The following is a 9,658-nucleotide window of genomic DNA, read 5'->3' on the forward strand; positions in this document are numbered from 1 at the left end:
ACACTTCTCATTTGGACTGCTAGGTGGTGAGTTGCTAAATTCTCATGCTCCTTTCTTATGGCGAGCTGCTCCCAAGATATTTTTCAATAGAGGTCTTATTGAAGTGGAAGATAACATATCAAAATGATTCATAATCAACGCCAAGCAAAAACTACTAAGAATAAATTGATGAAAATTTGTATACACTTTCTTCTTACGGTATAAGTACACACTAAGAAAAGATTTTTTGAATTTCCAACTTTAAAGGGAGTAAAATGGAGTAACAATGAAATTTACTATTTTTTCATTTCTCGGTAATAAATGAAGATAACAGCTTGATTTTTTGTAATCTTTATGTGAATATCTAAAAGCAATTATTAATTTTTTTGAAAATACAAGGTTAAAATGGATTTTTCCATTTTTTTAAAACCCAGCTATTTTTTTAAATTTCTTAACAAATGAACATATCACCCTAATTTTTGACTGTACTTTTAATGTGAATAAACCAATTTCTAGATTTTTGAAATTCCATCTTGAAAAAGGGTGAAGAAGTGTAAAAAAAATGTTGAACAATGATTGAAAATTTTCCCAATCCTGATTATACTAAACGAGATATTCATTAGAGTTGGGCTAGCAAATATTCTTCAAATATCTTAAAGCCATTTTCAGATGTTTTTGAATTCCAATTTTTTTAAGGGGTGCAATGGTATATGACATAGCAGCTCAACCAACACAGTCACTGGCCACCGTTAGTGTATATGGGACTGGCAGCACCTGCCTCTGGTTACTTGACTAAAGAACATAAAATAAAAAAAATTGACCACGATGGAAAACGCAAGTAACCATATAGTGCAGGTGAAGCTGTGACAAGGAGCTAGTTACATATATATATATATATGGATTAATATTCAGCCACACAGTTGCAAATAATTGTTCAGTACAATTTTCATGTACTGAACAATGTTATGCTCAAACTTTATTCCCTTGCATGGGTTAACTACTTAACTTATTCCCAAAAGTAATTTCTTATATATAAAAAATGGTAATACCCTTTTACGGAATTGTACATAATAACACTGAAAACTACTATGATAAGCGCATAATATGCAACAATAAAATTCACAACACAAGCCCCCATCCGAATACTTGCCTACATAATACATGAATAATAAAATACACAAAATACACACATAAATACCGACAATGCAACATCACTTATATACATAAAAGTCAATACACATAATACATACAGAAACAAATCTCGCCCAACTACATATATGCAATACAATGAGTAATAATGAAATACACAACAATAAAACACAAGCCTCAACTGAAAAAGAGCACATCAACTATGACCCGTGCGAGGTACTCCTACTCGCCGACCTCTTCCTTTCTTCCACACATAATATATTTAACCACGGCAGTTATATCCTGCCACGCTGCTTCCAAGGCAAGCATCTTAGGGACTACATTCCCGACCCTTGACTCCCCAAACTCATCCATAACTGGGCACCTTATATCACGCCACTGCCCACACCATAGTGGGGTATTGTTCTGGGTGAGTCGCTAGAACAATACTCCACAATACTAGCATAGGGGAGTTGCCCTCTTCCCAATCCTATGAAGATATGCTCCAAAGCAACCATGGCCACTCAAAAACTGTGTCAACTCATAAGACAGCTTTCCAAACTTCCTCCTCATCCAGACATTAATTTCTGGGATGAGGGATCTGTTCCATTCACCCATCCTCGACTCTCTCGATCTCTCCTGCCACTGGCTGAAAAGCCATGCACACGCTTCACTGATCGCTGTACCCCACTCCTCCACCATAAGACTCCAGGGTGGCACTCCAGCAATGACAAAACACCACCTCACTGGATACAGTCCTGTACACACAAGCAATCCACAGGGCAAGCATTCTCTGCAGCCCATCTAGGAGCTCCCTGGCCCGCCTGGTGGTAAGGGTTCTAATCCATATCAGAATCTCATACAAACAGACTGACAATGCCACAGAGTCAAGGAGTCTCCTCTTGCTGGTAGATGGGCCGCCACGATTCCTTATTAGCTTGGCTAGGGCACTAACTGTCCTCCTAGCCTTGCTAATCGCCTCCCGAATGTGCTCAAGAAAAGTCCATCGCCTGTCCAACCAAACACCATGGTACTTAGCCTTGGTGGAGGTCACAACAGCAGTTTCACAGATTCTGAAAACGATGGGGTCAAACCTTCTTTTGCCAGCCATGACCATTGCCACAGTCTCCTGTTCTGCTAATTTAAGTCAATTTTGACTCGAGCCAATCCTTTGCCATGATAATTGCTGCATTGTCCCATTTAGCCACTTTGTGTTCTGTACTGCCAACTACTACCATGCCCAGGTCATCTGGAAAGCCTACAGCCATGACCCCTTCTGGATACCCGATCCTCAACACACCACTGTACACGATATTCCATAGCAGACGACCGAGAACTGAGTCCTGCAGCACACCACACTCCACCTTGTGGGTAATTTGCATTCCTTCCATGTAGGCGACTACATACCTACAGGATAGGTACTGATTTATGATCTGCCAGAGGTACACATTCACAAATCTCTCCACTTTGTCATGAATCACTCACCAGGGCAGGCTATTGAAAGTGTTTTCAACATCCAGGAGGATAACCAATGAAATCCTCTTGGTACGCCAGGAACCAATGGCAGTCTCATCGATCAGCTTCAATACTCGGTCGATAGCATGCACCGTGGACCTACCTTTGCAAAAACCATACTGGTTATCGCTTAAACCTACCCCCTCTGAAAAACTAGAAATATGAAACTGAACTTTTGAAAATATTGTATTTTTCAATTATTTTTTTCAAATTAACATGAAGAAATTTTTGTGAGTGAAATCCATTTATGTAAAACAAATTGTTAGGGATGTAGGATGTAAAGGGTATACTGAAATGAAACGACTAGCACTAGATAGGGAATCTTGGAGAGCTGCATCAAACCAGTCAAATGACTGAAGACAAAAAAAAAAGAAATCCATTTTAGAATTGACCTATTTTTTTAATGGAAAAAAATATTAGATTGTTTATATAAAAAATTTAAAAAGACAAACATGAAATTATAATATATTCAATAACCCCCGGGTTAATCTAATAGTTAAACTTGTCATTGCAAACAACTGATTTTTGAAGTCGAGAGTTCTAAGATTCGAGTCCTAGTAAAGGCAGTTGCTTTTATATGGATCTGAATGCAAGATCGTGGATACTGGTGTTCTTTGGTGGTTGACCTGAGTCTGTTCCATTACACTTACATTGCACTACATCTACAGCTACTATGTCAGGACCTTGCAAGTCGGAAGCAGTAACTGGATTTGTCATATACACACACTTGGGCAGTAGCTGGAAACTGGTTGGACATTAGTCCAACCAGTATAGTATAGTCCAACCAGTACATAGTATAGTATATGTGTGTATATTAATACACACATACGCACTTAAAATTTTCTCATTTCACAAAAAAAAAGAAAAAGTAATGAAGATAATATAGAGCGTTTGGAAAACTGCAGTGCAGTATGCTTTAGAATTATGTGGTATATTCTGTTCTTTGACATTAGATAGGTTGCCCTGCAGGTTTGTTGGACATTACTCAGTAATAAATCAAGATGTCAGTTCTGAGTTGTGATTGAACATGCTTTATTTCATTTTGTGTTATTTCGTTTATCGGAATTAATACTTAAGAGAAACATGTTATTCTTTCAGTAGAGAAAGGCATTTTTCTTGTTGAACATGTCTTTCATGAAGATGACAAGTATGCTGATTTAGTGGAGTACAAGTTTTCTGAAAATTTTCCTAATATGTTCCTCACCACAATGGAGTTCAAACTCTTTATTAAAAGATTTCAGACAACAGATCTGTTGAAGAAACTGATCAAAGTGGAAGACCACCTACACTAAACAAACAGAAGCGGCTTGATATTTCAGAAGCTGTGGCCAAAAGTCTATCAAAATCAATGTGTAGGTTAGCACAGCAGTAAGATATCAGACATGCTACTGCCATAAATCTGTAAGAAAAAAACTGAAACTTTTGTTTCAGTTACTACAACAAAGTAATGTGTGTTCAAGAAGTGAAACTAAATAGATCATGCCAAAAGATAAAACTATTGTTAAAGGTTTAAACATTTTATTGATCAAAATTCTGTAGGTATCCTCGACATTAAGCATTTTACAGAATAAGTGTGGTTTCATTTGGGGGGATATATTAATTCACAGAATACAAAACTGTAGTCAACAACTAATTCCCATGAATTATGTGAACAATCTTCACACAAAGCAAAAGTTGGAGTCTAGGTCAGTGTGAGTAAATATGCATTGCAGATTCAATTCAATCATTTTTGAAAATAAAGTTAATATTGATAGTTATCGTGCTGTATTACCAAACTTCATTACTTAGTTAATAGAAGTGGAAATCAATCACAGTTTGTTCCAAAAAGAAGGTGCCACAGTGCACACAGTTAACAGGACAATGATTTTTTTACAAAATGTTTTCGGTTTGCACCATCACCTAATCCAACTTACCCAGATAAGCGTTTATGGAGGGCAGTGAAACAAGCAGTGTATCGTAACAGACCACTCACGAGTGATGAACTGAAAACCACAACAGCATATGTACAAATTTGAATACTAGATCATGGGTACTGGTGTTCTTTAATGATGGGTTTCAGTTAACCACACATCTCAGGAATGGTCGACCTAAGACTGTACAAGACTGCACTTCATTTATATTCATACATATCACCCTCTGAAGTAATGCCTTATGGTGGTTCCAAAGGTTAAACAGAAAAAGAGTATCACTATGAAAGTTTTGTACCTGACACACTGCTAACAGCATTACTACTAAATATAAATCTAAGTGATTAAAGATGTTAGATGTTTTGTATTTTATCACTTTTTGATGTTTTGTGTATATGTATTACTGGGTGAAAATAATAACAGACATTGATTTGTTAATAATAAACTATTGTAGTGGTGTAATACATTACAAAGCATCTTGTAAGGAATAATTTCTAGAAAGGACTCTTGTTTGTGGTTAAAATTTCACAGAATATCCACTATCGTAAGTATCTACTGTTACTTATCTGGTTCGTAAAGTTGAGTTTATCAACTTCCACCATGAAATAGTCACTGCCAGTTTTTTTTTCTTAGAGCCACTGCTGTAATGCTTATATGTTTCTCATGAAGTTGTTCCAAAGAACAACAATTTTTTTTTGCATGGAATATTAATGTATATATATGTACATACGTTTTAATCGGTTTACAATTTTTTTTAAAATATATTTTAAATTTATATTCTAAATCCCCTACTTGCATGTTAACAGTTGTATGACAAATCATATATTTTTTTATTCTACATTTGTATTCAGTTAAATAAAAAAACAATTAAGTTATAAATACTAACATGAGATAATAAATTCTCATCATTTTAATATTCACTATTTCACCTGTTTTAATACTGTAATTATTACAAGAAATTAATAAAAAAGTATTCTTTTTACTCTTAGATAAAATATAATAAAAAGTTGAGATTTAAAATATTCTAATAAACTTCTGTCTAAAAATCGTAATGATTAACGACCTAAACCACTGATTGCAAAGTAAGTTTACCACAACTGCAAGAATTCCTAGGCCTATATCATTAACATCAAAGATATCATTTTTACTATTAAATATTATAAAAAAATAAAAATATAAAAAAACCCTCCCAAACTATATAGTTATTACTTCACTTTGATCAAATGAAATTTGTTTTTCATCAGATAGATTGGATACAATTTAAAAAAAATCTAAGTCAAGGTTTTATTGATCACTAATATTCTCTTTTTAATAAATATGTCTATATTTCAGAAAGTTTAGTGAGCGGTATGGGTATCTATTGCCAGATGATAACTGGCTTGTCTGAGTAGGGTAGCTTTCTATCTAATACTTTGACTCCTCTGAGAGTAGATCACACACCCTTTACCCTTATCTTTAATCCCTTCCTTCTGACCGTTCTAAGTATTCTGTAGAAAAGATATTCAGATCTTTAGAGACTGTGTATCCTTGGTATCATCTGGTAGTGGCTTTCTGTAGATCAAATAGGAGTTTAATCTACCATCTGGTAGCTACAGTTTGACTAAAACCAGAACTCCTAATCTTCTAAAAATACAAATAATAAATGATGAAGAGGGCAAGTAGCTTTAACAGAATATATAAATCTATTAGATAAAAACGTCTCACAGCAGAAAAAGAATCATACAGTTTATACTGATATAACTTCAGTCTTACATTCAGTTCATACTAACAAAAGCAGCAGATACATAGTACGGTATAAGAATTAAGACAAACTGTAGTCTGCAGAGATTAATTTGAAATTTTTTTTTTAAGAAAAAGATTGATTAACCTTTTCAGATCATGTAGCCTTGGAACTGGTTATGTACGGCGTCAGTTTTAAAATGCTGTTACAAAATCATTTTATATGGCATCTAAGTCTGTTATTTTTTTTTTATATTCATAAGGAATCAGTTTTATTACACAATTTGAAAAACGTTTATACAATGTAAAATGTTTTATTTAGACTAGAAAGAATATGGACCACTTTTTTTCTCAGAAATGTGCTTGTGTGTATGTATGTGTGTATGTATGTGTGTGTATGTGTATGTATGTGTGTGTGTATGTATGTGTGTGTGTGTGTATGTGTGTGTGTGTGTGTGTGTGTGTGTGTGAGACTGGTGTATTATAATTGCTAAGGATTACGGATTTATTTATTATTTACAAAAATAGCTTATCTTACTAGCAACATATCGATGTATTGAAACACAGTAAATTACGATATACGGTACAAAAAAAAAAAGAAAAGGAATCTGTGGTCATAAATACATCATGTTTACTTGAGGTCTATAAATATCTTTTCTGACAAATGATATCTGTAAACATGACATCAGTAACAGTAAGCAATGCAAATAAGATCAGTAGATAAAAAATTAAATTATGTGGTTGAATTTTAAATGACTTGATTATTTTGGTCAATTATACCTAAAAACACATCTGTACATGTGCTCTATCTGAAATAAACAATCCTATGACCCCCACCAACAAAACATAAAATTTTTAAATAAACATTAAAAAAAGATTAATAAAATAAGTATCTTACAGATGATTAAAAAAGACTCATTATTTTATTTAATTCATTTATTTTTTGAGACTGAGTAATCAATTTTAATGTCAAAGTAAAATTATTTTTTCTATAACAATTAATTTTTTTACTGAAATTTTCACAAAAAAAAACTATATTTACACAACTTAATTTTGGGATAAAATGATTTAATTATTTTAACTTGTTTAATTTTTAATTTCCTTTTTTTTTAACTTCTATAACCTCGTTTTTTGGCACGTTTAGCTTCATCAAAATATACCTGTTTTTCGCAGCATCTTAGCCTTTTCCATAATTTTTTCCCAATGCACAATAAGTCAGATACAGGTGATTTTTGTAAACATAATTGAGATCTCACACACCTTAAGAAATTGATAAACGGATGAACACTTATTCGCCGCCAATTTCTATTTGATAATGATATTTTATTAGTACGACTACCACTGCATTTACGTTTAGGACGTCTTTTACCTGGACAGCAGTATCTTCTTCGTAATCCTGTATACTTAGTTCTTTTTTTTCTCTTACAGGGACCACTTCGAGCCATTATAATATATTTACAATAATTTTGTTCTAAACTGTGTACCAATTTAAAATAAACAAATTTAACAAACAATTTTTAAATATATAAAAAAAATTACATTTATAAAAAAAAAAACATTAAAATTTTGATTCCAAAACCCAATAGTTAAAAACATATAAGTTAAAAACATATAAATTTACTTTTTTAAGTTTCCACGACAACAAAAGTATATACGATATATCTAAACAATGATATTTAAAAATATCTTAAAATTTAACCTTGCTGTAGATTGCTATCTTTTTGGTTTTGATAATGCTTCTTTTATAACAGTTGAAACCAATTTTTATCCTTACCAGATAATAAATTAAGTCAAATAGATAAATAGCCATTTTTATATCTGAGTACTGATGAAGTTACAGTCAGAGAACTTACCCTGAAGTATTAAAATAAATATCTAGGCAAACAATTTTTTTACCATTATAAAGATGAAGTGATGAGACATCAAATTTCTCTTTCAATTTCCCCAATTTGAAAATTAATTCAAATGTGCTTGAACTTTTAACTATTTTTTTTAATTGAAATACATCAATCTTTGCCCCTTTTATGACTTAAGTTTGAATCTGACCAATATTGAAATTTGTGCAAATATCATTAAAAATGTTTAGCTATTCATAAATATTTGATGAATAAGACATACACATGTGTACGCATACACACATACACATAATGAGAATTATTTAGAAAGAAACAATCAGTCATTTCCCTTGCAAAAGAAAAATTTAGTCTTGAATTAAGATTGACATTGTTTATTACATTCTAAATTCAGCCACATGTATATGTGATGTCTGCGATGTGTTATAAAGTTTTAAAATAAGTAAGATGATTAACATTGTTGCCCGCTAAAAAATTCAAACAAACACTGATATAAAGTTATGACTTTCAAAACATGATAAAGTTTAAATTCATAGGCAAATGGTTGTGTAAAATATTACTAAAACAGATGAACAAAATCTATAAAAATTATGACAATGTGCATGATGGTAAGCATTTCAGGCAATCTTCAAATTAATAAATCAAATTTCACAGTTACAATTTCAGAATTGAATTGAATTCTTCCAGATATTTCTAGAATATCTCTTAGTAAAAGTAACATCCACCTTAATTTTTGAATGAAGCTGTCAAGGTTGTGAATAGGAAAAAGCTTTTTAATGCGAATTACAAAAAGTATTTTGCTGTTATCAACTGCATAGACAAACAAAGTTATATAGTTTCATTAAAATGCTGACTTATTTAATAATTTCATAATCTGTACTTTCAAGATGTCCTACATATACCAAAGGCTGTACAATACAAATATCTTAGAATACCTATAACAAAATTACAAAAATATGAAATATTTTTAAAAATATTTAATAAATAAAAAAAGTAACGTATTGTATTTTAATGTAGTGGGTTCAATGAATTCAGAAAATTATTTGTTTTAGATGGAGTAAGTAAACTTAAAATTTAATTTACAGAATGAAGAGAGTTTCGGTAAGCGACTGTAAAACCATTCAGTTATATTCTTGTGATTAAAACAAGTTCATACTGGTTCAGAAACATTATTTTCAGTTATGGGTAGTGAAAATTTCACCCAGATTGCAACTCAAGTGGTAAAATAAATCTATATGGAAATTCTAGAAGTTATGGGACAAAACTCGTGCCTTTTAATCTAAAGTAAATTTTAAAATGTGACCCAAAAATGTCTTTAGTAGCTTCTAACAAAATTATTACAAAGCTAAAGAAATGCAGCTCGAAGTACACTGTTTTCAGGTTTGATGTAAATTTGTTGTATTAAATTGCTAATAAACAAATAAAATTTGATTAAAAGTTATTTAGAGAATTTAATTCTATGATAATCTATGGTATCAAAACTTTGCAGAAAAATGTATTGTTCATAACTGTAGTTTTTTAATTCACTGCCGACTTCTAAAAGATAATATTTAAAGA

This window comes from Lycorma delicatula, chromosome 12, assembly GCF_047948215.1.
Source record: "Lycorma delicatula isolate Av1 chromosome 12, ASM4794821v1, whole genome shotgun sequence".
In the NCBI taxonomy this organism is placed as follows: Eukaryota; Metazoa; Arthropoda; class Insecta; order Hemiptera; family Fulgoridae; genus Lycorma; species Lycorma delicatula.